Here is a 14,203-nt window from a genome sequence, read left to right as displayed (position 1 = left end):
CTTATTTTATGTCTTATGATACTTATGATAAGGTTTAAAACCTATTGTGGTGTTACTTGTGGGAAGCGTCTCAAGTCATCAAATTACAGAAGACTACCGCTTGAACCACTGGAGCAAGTCCTAGTAAGTTCACTGCACAATTGTTTCGTTGAGCAGAAATCATATTAGGTCTAAGTAAATAGGTTGCATCTTAGGCCTAATAGGTTTAATAGGCCTATTTCAACTAAGAATATATCGGATGGCTAAAAGTTTCTATTGATTCTTTATGATATGAAATATTTCGACTGGCCTGTTGGTCTAGTGATTAGTGACCCTACCTGCTATACCAGAGGTCGTGAGTTCGATTCCCACAGAGGACCAATGTTTTCTGGGATGAGCATGATCGTTTGCTCTGTGTTTGGTTGTAATTTATGTATATTCTGCATGTATTTAGAAATATTTAAGCATGCTTATCAGTTGTCTGTCCTTACACAATTTAGAACTATTTAAGTAGGTTTTTAAGTCGTCCAGTACTCATAATACAAGCTTTACTTGGTTTGAGACTAGATGGCGTTGTGTGAAGGTTGTGAAATATTATTGTACACCTATTTTTATCATTGACAACGGGATGGACAAAAAATAAAGTGACATTAGACCCCTGATAAGTTTTCGTGCTTTGGACACTAAGTACGGAACTATTTTTTTTTTACTTCAATCATATTTTTTAAGAAACATCTAGGAATTTATGAACGTGGGATAAGTCAGATTAGAACCCATTAAAATATCGCGATCCCGTCTCCTTTTGACGGAGTATGAGGACCGCCTACGTAAGCTCCATGCGACTCTAATTATTTCTATATTAATAACTTTTTGGAGATATTTATTTTCGTCAAATAGAAATTACACATTATATTCATTTACTAGCCGTTGCCCGCGACTTCGTCCGCGTGGTTAGAAGATATAAGTTATAATTTATACCTGCCTTCTATCTATCTTGTAGGATTCAGTCAGCGTTTGCAATGTAAGCGCAAAAAATGTGTTTTTTTACGACCTCACATTAGAAATCTCAAAAATTGTAGCCTATGTGTTATTCTAATGTATAAGCTATATTGTGGTAAAGTTTCATTCAAATCCATTCAGTAGTTTTTACGTGAAAGAGTAACAAACATCCATACATCCATACTTACAAACTTTCGCCTTTATAATAGTAGTAGGATAATCACAAATGGATTTCAGAGAAGCCTAACTAAATTCTGTAATGCATTGTAATTTAGGTAAAAAATTGTTAGTCAAAACGAGTATAAGAGATTATCTTTGTAGCTCCATCCGAAAATTCGGTATCAAATATCTTAGACCAGCGTAATATATATATATATGCAGGAATCATACTAACTTAACAAGATAATTATTTTTAACATATTTTTTAACTATAATATGAAGACAAACGATCTTGTTTGTCTTTAAAGAAGTAATTTTAACGCATATGGCGTCTCTCATTAACATGTAATGTGAAGCCCATAAGGCCTGACTTGACTGCACGGAAAACCCACTGGGCACGACGTGTCGCGGGTTCGATCCCCGTCTAGGACAAGCGTTGATGTGATCCACGAATGCTTGTTCTGAGGCTGGGTGTCTTGTGCATGTGAACTTTCTTTCTAATTCATTGTGATATTTTTAATAAATAAATCTTAGTAGATTTTATCTGAATCTAAATAAACTACGCCCTGTAGCACGGAATCGTTCAGAGTTGTGAACGGTGGCCCTGAGTCAAAAGAAAAATTTGTTTAAATCCCCTTGATTTAGCTTTCCTCTTCCTTTCAGGACAGAAATATAGGGCACCAAAGTTGTTTTGGAGGTCTAAAATGGATTTTTAAGGGTTTTTTGAGAACAAAGAAATTGCGTAAAACCTCTTTTAGCTACATTTCGACTAATATTCCAATTGATTCCGCATTGTATAGCTAGTTAGGTACAGAATCCATTCATTTTCAAAAATTTAGCAACTGTAATCCAATTTTATCCAAGTATTGTATGTGCCACGCCCTATGATGCAATAATGACGATGTGACAAAGTGAAATTTTATTAGAAAACCCTCAGAATTTGAGTTCCACATATTCTGAGTACAGAAATATAGGGGACACGAGGTGATTTTGAGGTCTAAATTGTTTTTTTAAGGGTTTTTCGAGAACAAAGGAATCTCGTAATATCTCTCCTATTATGATTTTGACTGATATTCCAATATATTCCGTAGCCTATACTCATTAAGACGTATAATTGAAGATGTGCTAGGACTATTGATACATTATTACCGTTTCTAATCAATTTCAACTTGCACGCAATCGTTGAAACTCCATGCTTCGCTATAATGGTTTTGTGTCAACTTGGAATTTTCTGTCAAATACCCTCTAAATTTTAGTTCCAGACCATCTGAGTACAGTTATTTAGGGGAAGAAGCATGTTTTGGAGTCCAAAAATGATTTTTGAGGCATTTTTTGAGAACAAAGGAATCGTATAAAACCTTTTTTGTTACGATTTTCACAGATATTTCAATAAATTCCTTAAATTATACACACATAGGTAAAGAATTTAATAATTTTGGCCTACATTGACTAAATTTCAATTTTACCATAATAGCGAATGCACAACGCCCTATGTCACGCGATCGTTGAAAGTCGTAAAATTTCACGATAATGGCATCGTGCCAACTGGGAGCCTTCTTTCATGACCCCCTGAAATTCAGTTCCACATCTTCTGAGGACGGAAATATAGGGGAAGAAAGTTGATTTTGAGGTCTAAGTAGCTTTTTTGAGGGTTTTTGGAGAACAAAGGAATCGCGTTATAGCTCTCCTATCACGATTTTGGGTAATATTCTAATGGATTCTGTTTCTTAGAGATATTTAGACATGGAATTATATAATTGGTAGTGATTTTGGATATAAACACTTTTTGTGTAATTTTATATCGACCCCGCTCTGTATCAAACCGTCGAGATTTACGTAATTTCAATACAAAATCATACCCACACATCTAAATGTATACTATACAAGCAATAAAGGTCCTTTTAATTAATATCCAAGCAAAGAAGCTCCCTTTACCATTTAATTAATTCAAAACTATGGCAGTGTGCCAAGTGAAAAACTTATTCAAACTCCCCCAAATTTGCATTCCACTGCATTTGGGTGCCTATAGCAAGGGGATAAAGTGCAATTTTGAATCCTGAAATTATTTTTTGAGGGTTTTTTGAGAACAAAGGAAGGGTTGAAATGTAGGGCTGAGTAGGTATTAATAGAAATGATCGGGGGCAATACAAGTGTAGTTTGCAGGGTGGATGCATGCGCACTAGGTCTCTTTTCATCGATCGCCAGCCCCCCTGCCACCCTATGAACTAGATTTAAAACTTCGCTTATTACGCAATACTTTTTAATATTATGCAATTCGGTTTTCGTATATTATAGATGGATTTCGGTCGGAATATAAGCCTTTTTTTTAAACTCGCTTACTTGAATGTTTAATGCTATCATTTTCAAAAAGAAAAAATATATATTACCTCTACAATAAACCACCACCAATTTACTCATCGAACGAATCCAAGAACTCTCATGATTAAGTCATCAATGTTCAATTTCAGTGCCAATTCATTTAAGTACCAACTCGAGTATGACTGCACTGATATCCAAGTGGTTGAGGTCATCACGCCAAACTCTCTAAGGGCGACGTGTTGCGGTCCCCGCGTTTGGCAGGTATTTGTGTGATCTACGAATGCTTGTCTTGAGTCTGGGTGTCTTTGTGCATGTGAATTGTACGTTTTTGAAAAGCCCCGCGATATAGGTATTAAATTCCTTTATTCATGAGCCGTTTTTTTTCTTGGAGAAACCAAAGTCATCAAATATACCTATAGATTAAACGATCAACTATACCAAGGTCAGCAGACCGACCAGCCACAGCAAGCAGCACCCGTTGACGCGTATGACGCAAGGGTCAGCCATCACCTCCCTCGCCATGTTAGAGGGAGATATGAAGCGACCGATTACGATCCCGCAGGCAGCGACAACAGAGGGAGCATAATCAGCTGCCGGCTATTCAAATGTACCGTAGACTAAAATGAATAGTTTTACAAATCCAAAAACCCACGTTTCTAAATGTCCTAAAAATAAAAACTCGATCTACAATAAGAAGTCACTCTATTAAAATGTTATCAAAATTTTTCCAGCCGTTTTATCTGAGCTTGCATATCAATTCGTCACATCGGATGCAATCAAATGTCTACGAAAGGTCATAGACTACCCCAGTAGCGTAGTAAGTTTCGTAAATGGTTTTCAGTAAAGCAACACCGTCTGCTGAATGTGTTTATAAATCTATATTGTTTGCTATTTAAGAGGGTCTTGTCATTGAAATAATTTAGAAGTTGTCTTATTTTTTTAATTAAAAATTTTCAAACGTCCTGCTGAATTCAGCTAAAATTGTAATAGGTCTAAAATTACTAACTAAGCCTTAAATAACGGTATCATATTACAATGCTTCATCAATACGAGAAGACACCTACATTCATGCGTTTATGAAAGACCACCTGTTGCACGCGACTCCGTCCGCGTGGACTTCAGTTTACAACGCGCAGTGGTTCCCGTTGCCATGGAAATGCCGGGATACAATGCGGCAATATTTTTGCATTACAGCAAAGTTTCCTCACAATCCATCCAGTACTGTGGCGTACTTGAAACATTCTCCCTTATAGAGAGATACATAAGGGTTAGGGCAACGCTAATTATAGCCCCCCCCCTCCCTATTACCCCGGTAAAATCAAAATACTCAAAAACTAATAATTTTACTTCTAATAGTTTTCACTTCTTGTATTATGGATATTATCTGTTTGTTCCGGCTAATCCGATATTTTTTGCCTTTTTTATTGGCCTATGCGATGTAGAGTATCTAAGATGCTTAATTTCTAGAAAAAAAAATGTTCAAAACACAAAAAGAAACTGAATGTATTAACTAACATCTTTTTTACAAAATAATATTTGAAGTAACATTTATTATACTCAACACGACCGAAGTCGCGGTTACAGCTAGTATTAAAGTAACTGTGTTACCGCGTCCACTCCCCAAATCAGTATTGAAGTAAAGTTGGGGAGTGGATGCGGTAGCGAGGCCGGCCGTTGCGCGGTGGCTAACTTGATACAACTTTGTAAGGGCGTACGTGAAGGCAGGACACATAATATAGACTCATTCGATTTGCGATAAGTATAATTAATATTGATATAAAGATCACAATTTTAACTAAACGAGAATTAAAAATAGTAAAATTGCACTTTTTTTCATACAACTCCATTAGTGTCAATCTAAGCATCGCATGTATTATGAGTACCTACAAGACATTGAGAAACATACTTACCTTATGTAGGTAAGTAAAGTTTTAAAATACAATCCTATTATTAAAGATAATCTACATCCAGGCACAGAAAAAAAATATCAAAAACAACATAAAAACATTTGTTCCTCGTGGGAATCGAACCCACGACCTCCGGGATAGCAGTCAGGACGACTTAACGCTAGACCAAACTTCGATAATATCAAGAACTGAGTGAACTATTAAACATGGATACCATAATACAGAGTACTATAATACAGGTCAACTAGTAGAGTTGACCTGTATTACAATACGCTGGCTTGGCTTTCGCTACGAATTTCTATTTAAAAATTAACGAATTTTATCTATTTTGAAAATCACCAAATTTAACCTAAGAAAAATCTGCTTTGAAATTAATATTTTTCGAGGAAATTTTGGCTCTCAAACACCAAAACAACCGTCAAAAATAGCCATTGTAACGAAAAATCGCTCTTATTCCGGTCAGTGGTCAAAAATTTTGATATATTTTTAACTCATCCCCTCGGCCATCTGAACCTCTACATAACCCCATTAAATATATATTTTTTAATTCACGCACAATTTAAATAAACGTAAAAACGTTAACTGACTGACTCGACAAGAAGGATAATTTGAAAACTTGTATCACCGGGGGCGTAGCTCAGATGGTAGAGCGCTCGCTTAGCATGCGAGAGGTACCGGGATCGATACCCGGCGCCTCCATTTATCCTTCTTCTTCTTTTCGAGATTTTTATGACATTTTTCGTACATATTATGCATATTTTTATTATTATTTTTAGGGCCTGTTTCACCACCGCCAAATAAGCTCCCGTTAAATTGCTTGACGCATTGTTTCATAGAAAGAATGTCAAGTTTTTTCTAATTTCAATTCAGATAGCAGCTAATTAGTGATTTTGAAATACACGCTTCGTTACATAAAAAGAGAATATAAAAATAAAATATGCATAAAATAATTTTGAATTCGGACTATTTTTCATTGCATACTTTTAAGATTTTCGTTTCTCTATAATTTTTAAGTTCAAATATCAAAATTTTTTAAACAGTAATGTATCTAATTAAAATTCAAAATGAGTATAAAAAATATTTAAATAAATACCCTTCAAAAATTGCAAACCAAATATAACGATTATTATAACCAATTTCATCGCGATATATTCCACACTTGATTCAACAATTTCGTTAATTACGCTGATTCGAGGGACACCGCTTCGCAATAACACCTTGGCGGTGCTACTCATTGGTAAGCACCAGCATTACGCCAGCCAACGTTTTCTAAGGGAAGTTGCTTCATTACGACGTATGGTTACGCTCCTATTATGTTTTGGGGTAAGCAGGGATAGAGATAAAAACGTTTTTTTGGTGAGCGCGCCCGCGTGGAACAACAACCAGTGTGATTGAACTATGGTAAGTATGGCGTTGTCTTCAATTCAGAGACCAAGATGTTATGGTCAACATGACCAGTGATAATTGGAATATGGTTTGTATGTAGTCGTCTTCGTTTATTAGGTCTTTATGTTATGGTTTTGTTTGCAATTTTCCTATGGACGTATTTTTCATATACAAGTGGAAAGGGTATGGAAAATTGATATTTATGTGCTTTGGTTAGGGTTCATAATTGATTTTGTTATTAAAACTGAAGAATACACTTTTGTGTTGGACTAAGAAAAATAATAAGACATGAAAATATAGTATTGACTTAGTAACGAAGTTATTCTATTTTCACCAGTTGTCAAGGACAATGCGTAAAAAATTAAACTAGGTGCCTCTTTTCTAATAGTCTTAATAATGTAATAAAGTTTCATTAAAATGTTTTTTGTAATGAATTTCATCCTTGTATAGCTTGATGTGCATCACGACCCTAACTGCTATACCGGAGGTCGTGGGTTCGATTCCCGCCCAGGACAAATGTTTGTGAGATGAGCATGATCATTTGTTCTGGTGTCTGGGTGTAATTTATCTATAATATGTATGTATTTAGAAATATATAAGTAAGTTTATCAGTTGTCTGGTTACCGTAACACAAGCTCTAAAGCTTAGCTTGGGATCAGATACCCGTGTGTGAGTTGTCCCAGGATATATTATATTATTATAAGCTGTTGCCCGCGACTTCGTCCACGTGGTTAGAAGATATAAGTTACTAATTTTTGAACCAAAGCCCTCGAAGATGAATATTTTTCCCCGTTTTTGCCACATTTTCCATTATATCTTCGCTCCTATTAGTTGCCGCGTGATGTGATGTAGCCTAAAACCTTCCTCAATGAATGGTCTATTGAACACAAAAAGATTCAACTGAACCAGAAGTTCCTGAGATTTGCTAAACAAACAGCTTTATAATACTAAAAATATTCTTTATTTGTACAACTACTTTTAATTCTCGCGTAACCTTGTGGGTAAAACTTTTATGTGGCAAGAATATGAAAAAAATAACGTAAAAAATAACAAAACCTTCTACAATTCAAGCATGGGAGCGCCGGGTTTTGATCCCGGTACCTCTCGCTTGCTGAGCGAACGCTCTAACCATTGAGCTACGCCCCCCGTTGAATAAGTATCAGAATACGTGTTCTGTTGAAGTACGTGACCTACTTTTATTGTAGTCATAGAATCTGACTGGTAAACCTTAGGGGAAAGTGTTTGTTGTGTCTTGGTGTTATTATCCATAGTATGTTTTAAAACATAATAATAATAACAAATCTTTCCTCTTTATAATATTAGTGTAGATATGCAGGACTTATAGAGAAACTAGCTGTTGCCCGCGACTTCATCCGCGTGGTTAGAAGATATAAGTTATGACTTTTTCTTCGCTCCTATTGGTCGCAGCTTGATGATATATAGCCTAAAACCTTCCTCGATTAATGGTCTATTCATCACAAAAATATTTTTTCAATTTGAACGTTCAAACAAACAAACAAACAATCAAACAAACAAACTCTTCAGCTTTATATATTAGTATACAGATGCTAACGATATCTTCGCTACGTTTCATCGATTTTTAATTTCTCGCGCGGAGATTTTAATATTACGATAACTCATTACCTATTAACTTTTTTGGTGTAGTGTAAAAGGCAATATTGTTCTATATTACATGCATAATATATCTAACTTATTTATTTGGATAAGGATTAATACTGTATTGTTAAAAATATGTTCGTAAATAACCCATAATTTTACTGTATTAAGAAAACACATAAAAATGGTTATTGTGGGTTATCCTTGGAAGATAGACATATACCACCGCGGACTTTTTTGTAGATCTATTAAAGAGGTACAAACCCGCCATACATTGTTTTGTTGTAACTCAAAAGATTTTGGCAGCGTTCTCGAGGAAAGCTCTCGGATGGCTTATTTTTTTCCGACATGTTTAACTAATATCGTTGTAATATCGTCAGTTTACACAAAACCTAAACTTATTATACACTAAAACCTTCCTCAAGAATTGCTCTATCTATTGTTGAAAACCGCATAAAAATCCGTTCAGTACTTTTCCAGTTTATCGCGAACAGACAGACAGACGCGGCGGGGGACTTTGTTTTATAATATGTATGTAAGGATAAGGATAAAAGAACATAAGAAAAAAATCTACTGCTTTGCAATACATAGGAAAATGATTTGGTTTGGTTAATTTTTAAAAATATGTCTGATTTCTATAATAACTATTATAAATGCGTCCCGTATAAATACTGCATCTATAATATCACCCCGCACTCGTCCAAATGCACATGGTCACTAGCGAGAATACAAGCCTTAATACCGAATTTTAATAAATAAATAAATAAATGCGGACAACATCACATACATGGTTCTGAACCCAAAGTAAATTGCTAAAGCACTTGTGTTATGGAATTCAAATACAACGAAGGTACCAGAAACACCCAGACACGAGGCAATGTAGAAAAGTGATTTTTTACATTCCGACCGGGGATCGAACCCGGGACCTCAGAGCTAGCGACACCTTGAAACCGATGCGTACGCCACTCGACCACGGAGGTCGTCAATTTTAATATTCCGTATATCAATGAATCGTGTATATTTACTGAGTTTCACTATACTTGTATATAATATATATTTTAGTTGTAGAACACAAATAAAAATATTAGGTACGTATGAAAATTTGATAATAGTTAACTTAGAAATTTTTACGATGGGAAACGAAAAGGCCCACGTTTTTTAACGTCCAGCCGTTTTTATAATTGTAAATTACATTTTTATCATGTTTGAAGCTACCCTGATTTTTCAATGGGTTACCCTACAACCTGATTCAGACGGTGCGAGGAAATATCCTACAACTTGCAATACATCGCCGGCTGTGTAACGTCACTTTTGCTACTAGATCTATGCAATGCGGCAATGTAAGGCAATTTGCACAATATTCCCCGCATCTAGATTTGTCTTCAATAGTGAAAGTCGCGTGAGAGCTGCCGCCGGGTCGCGGTTTAGGAATAACAGCTGGTGACTAATAAAAATAATGTCTAACGCTAATAATAAAAAATATATAAAAATAATTTTTTGGCCTTGATTTTGTTTGTCGAAAACTTTTTACTTTTAATGTAAATAAATTGTAAGTGCAATACATTATTAATTATTGTAGTTAATTTACATATTGTAGTTAATTTTATATACCTGCCTGAATAAATTAACTAACGTTGACTAACTTGAGGGTTGCGTAAAATACAAAAAATAAAAAACACGTTGAGGCATCTCACCCTTGAAATTAAAAAAGTACTTAGATTTATTAACGGTAAGCAAAATAACACCTAAAATACAACAGGCTTAAGTCTACAATAGTCTAACAACAACCCAGGTACATTTTTTAAGTTCATGTAGATCTTTTTTTAAATCTTTGGATACTTAACAAGAACACAAACAAATACTTATCACATTTTTTTGTCAATCTGTAAAAAGTACAAAGATATTTCGAATTTCAAAATGCCTTAAAACCTTTTTTTATGTCAGTTTTTAGAGAAGGATTGCTTGGTGAGACAGCGCAATACATTTCGAGTATAGCCGTCTCGCTTTCGCGCAGTCCTGCTTTTGACCGCTCATAGATCCGGCAATATGGAGGATCGAGCCAACACGATTTTTTGTTTCCTTTTTTAAATGTAAAAATTTAAAGAATTTTGGTAATGTATCCTGCTAAGGTATCCTGTTGAGTGTCTTTTGATAATGGATTTTGTGTTGACGTCTCGCCGTTTATTTGTCAAACTTTTTCTATTTCCAAATGTTAAAATCGGAGCCATATTTATGATTCGCAGACGATTGCTAAAGCTGTGACCGTCTGTCCAAAGGTTGTATTTAATTAACCGTTATACTAGTAGCTAGGCATTTGAAATATACGCAGATTATCTATTTTGTTATCATTTTAATAACAATTAATAAAATAAAATCTAGGTTAAGATACGTTTGGACTTTTGTTTTTTTTTAATTCCGACTCTACTTGTATATTATTTTAGTATCAAAATAAATACGGGACAATATCAATAAGCTAGACAAGAACTATCGAAAATTGAATCCAGAAAAAACATGTTCTTGTCTGATCTTAAAAAAAAATACTAAAAAAGCCACTGCCCAAAACTTTTTAATATTTTCTTTAAAAGCAAAACCTTGGTCCTAACATAACTGTCGGTAACACGGGATCAGCTGTCACGCTCCACAGCGCGGGGCTTCGTACTTCCGGAGTCTCCTCACTCCGATAGGGAGACAAGCTGTTATGCCAGCATGTTTGAATAACTTTTAAAGCAACAGGATTTTTTGTTCAACGATGTTTCCGCCATTTTTCGATCGTCTTTTAATGATTAAGCTGATAGAGATCTTTTTGCTGTTGGTTGCAGTGAAAACGTTAGTTCTTCGCAATATAAGTCATTAATAAATGTATGTTATTAGTTTTTGTTGCAATAAATGATTTGTACCAATTAAGTTGTAAGTATTTTCATTATTCGAATGCAGTAGAACTATAATTCGTTTTAAATTTACACAATTATAATAAGTTAGGCCCAAAGGACCAGAAGTTATAATTACATTGAAATATGGTTTATACTTTCTGGTATTGTAGCGTTTGGTCGAAGAGACCTAGGCGAATGAAACCTTGCATGTGGTTTCAAACCACATAAAAGGTTTTAACAAACTCACATTAATAAGTATGAAAAATAAGCCTTGCAAGAAAAATATGAAATCATTTGCATTACCTAAAGGTTTCACAGAAATTCAAGTCATATGCAGAAAGAAAACAATTTCAGGCCAAGAATTCGTGGATCGTATATGCGTTTGCCCTAGCGTGGATCGAAACCGGGGTTTGGCGATCTGAATCTACCAAATGACCTTATTTTTAAAATAATATATTAAAGCATTTGCAATGTTTGTTAGGCTTCCTTGACTAAATATACCTACTTATCGTATACGTCTGTAAGAAATTGAGAAGTTTCAACCATTGCTTACTTGAATAAGTTACTAATGTCATAGTATGAGTCATAATGAAAACGGTCAACTGTCAAACGGAAAGCGCGAGTTAGCACATAATATCTAAGAGGCGTGTGGTTTACTTGACATTACAGTTACCGTACAAGATGACGTACGGTTAGCAACGAGATTCTACGAAAAATAACTGCCGAAAAGATTGAAAATTACCGTAATGTTGCTTTTCAGAATGTTTAGAATTTTCGGGAGACCAATGTCTGGTAGGCATTGTAACAGATGAATTGATTGATTGGCTATTGACCTGGGTGCTGCTTATTGGATTTCCTTTGATAAATGTAATATATAATATAAAAGACCTAGCAAAGCGTCTCGTTGACACTTCTCGTGACCCAAAGGCTGGCTTTTACCTCGCTCAGAGGATTAGCATTGCCATTCAACGTGGCAATGCTGCCAGCCTTTTGGGCACACTCCCAGCCGGCAGCGATGCCGATGAATTTTTTGATGCTTTGATTTAATAAATTTAATTATTTTTTATTTTTTGTTTTTTTTAACTTGTAAATACTTAACTCTGTAAAATTGTAAATAATAAATACCAAACCCATATAAAAGATCATACAAATTATTACCTAATAAAACCTTTTTTGACTTACTATACATTTGCTCTTCATCCCAACAAATAACACTAGCTTTTCTCTTCAAACAAGAAATTACAGAAGAAACCTAACAAAGATTCAAGCTCTCAAAAAATCCAACAAAAACACTAACTTCAAAATCTACAGCAACAACAAAACACGGAAAGGTGAATGAATTCCACATCTTAATATGAAAACTGTTATTGTAAACATGAGGCATCGTCCAATGCGTTACGTATGAAGCATTTGTCACGGCTCAGAGCTGTTTAATAAACGGTTATCGTCTATCATACGAGATCATTGAACAGTAACGAATAGCGGAAAACATGTTGAATTATCATACTTAAACAAAACATAGGAGAAATGGCCTGATTCTTGAGTAAAAGATGGAGGTAGAGCCTTTTTTGTTTTGACTCTCTCTTCGCACTGACTGTCGGTTAACAGCAACTATAGACTCTATCTGACACATTACACCTGTTCTAGGAACTGTAGGACGTATTTAACTATCTTAATCCATTGGATAATGATGATGTTTTCTAAAAGAGTAGAAATTTTTGGTTTTTTCAGTATCTTACATTGGAGACATATATCTCTGATACGACAAATTTTCGCCTGATGGTAGAAGAGGATAGAGATTTATTATTGTAGTCTTATAGTTTTCTTTTTTGGGGCCCAAGATATGGGCATCGATCATGGCTTTTGTTGGACTAGGAGAAGGAACAATGGAAATCCTGACGGCCTTCCTTCGCCCTTGAGGAAGCTAAAGGGCTCATGCCGGTTAAAACTACCGGAGGGCTTCTTTGTTTCCTAATGTCTGGGGCTAAACGGGGATGCTTTGGCAGACTACCACGATAATGGCAAGAAACTTCTTGAATTTCTTAATGTTAACACTACTATGTGTTTCAATAAATTTTTATTCATAATAAAATAAAATACATAGTACAAAAGCTCTGAGTGAAGACTAAATCTGTTTTTATTGATGCAAACATTAGTATTAGACCTCTTAATCCGAATACATATTATAACAGAAAATTTTGTTGGTTATTTAAATAGTATAATTATAAGAAAGACGTTTTATTTTATTCCAAACTGTTGAATCGACGGCACAACACAAATAAGGTTACACATCTCTTAAACAATCGTCATCAAAGTCTAATAGAAATTCGTCAAACACATTGTAAATCTAAAGAAATTGAAATAAAACGCAATATTCTCATTTCTCTTAGACACTATCTCAGCAATTTAAAAGAGAGACGCGATACAATATGTGACCTACATTACGGTAACGAAAGACGGAAAGAAAGCAGACGGCACATCAATAAATGATACACTTGTAACTACGCTTTGGGCTCTTAGGACCAGCAAGGACCGACGATGAGGTAATTGTGGTCCTTTGACTATTTTTCGTCTAAGATTTTTCTGGTCACTTTGTCGTTGTGTTTTTTTTAATGTTGCTATAGAGTACGTAATGTGTGGACAGTGGATTGTAATAGGATGTAATAAACGTAAAAGTGAAGACTTTTGAATGTAGAGCAGAGAAATTATGAAGCGACTCCGCAGATAAAAGGATCGTCAACGCTTTCTGGGTCAGATGAAGGTAGAAAATTGTTTCCAAGCCAAATTCCCAATCAACTCAGTAATTTCATTGTTTTACAATTCAAATTACACTAACAGTTAGTAAACATGAGATGGTAACCGAGCCCAAAGCAATCATCGAACTCAAGCCCCATGAACGAGACTCGAACCGCAGACAGTCGCTTGTGACAGGCATCATCGCGACCCCAATACCCATGGGGAATTAGC

General features: G+C 35.1%; 1 protein-coding gene and 1 non-coding gene across 3 annotated transcripts in view; one reads left to right on the top strand and one right to left on the bottom strand.

Moving 5' to 3' along the window:
• Nucleotides 1-14,203, bottom strand: part of LOC113503704 (CUB and sushi domain-containing protein 3) — a 94,950-nt gene that overhangs the window by 79,495 nt on the left and 1,252 nt on the right. The gene's annotated exons all lie outside the window — the stretch shown is intronic.
• On the top strand, nt 5,990-6,062 carry Trnaa-agc. The gene has a single exon. It is a non-coding gene; the product is annotated as a tRNA-Ala (tRNA).

The sequence above is a fragment of the Trichoplusia ni genome, chromosome 20, assembly GCF_003590095.1.
Source record: "Trichoplusia ni isolate ovarian cell line Hi5 chromosome 20, tn1, whole genome shotgun sequence".
NCBI classification, from domain to species: domain Eukaryota; kingdom Metazoa; phylum Arthropoda; class Insecta; order Lepidoptera; family Noctuidae; genus Trichoplusia; species Trichoplusia ni.
The sequence above is the reverse complement of the archived record's forward strand: the minus strand, read 5'-3'. Positions and strand labels throughout refer to the sequence as shown.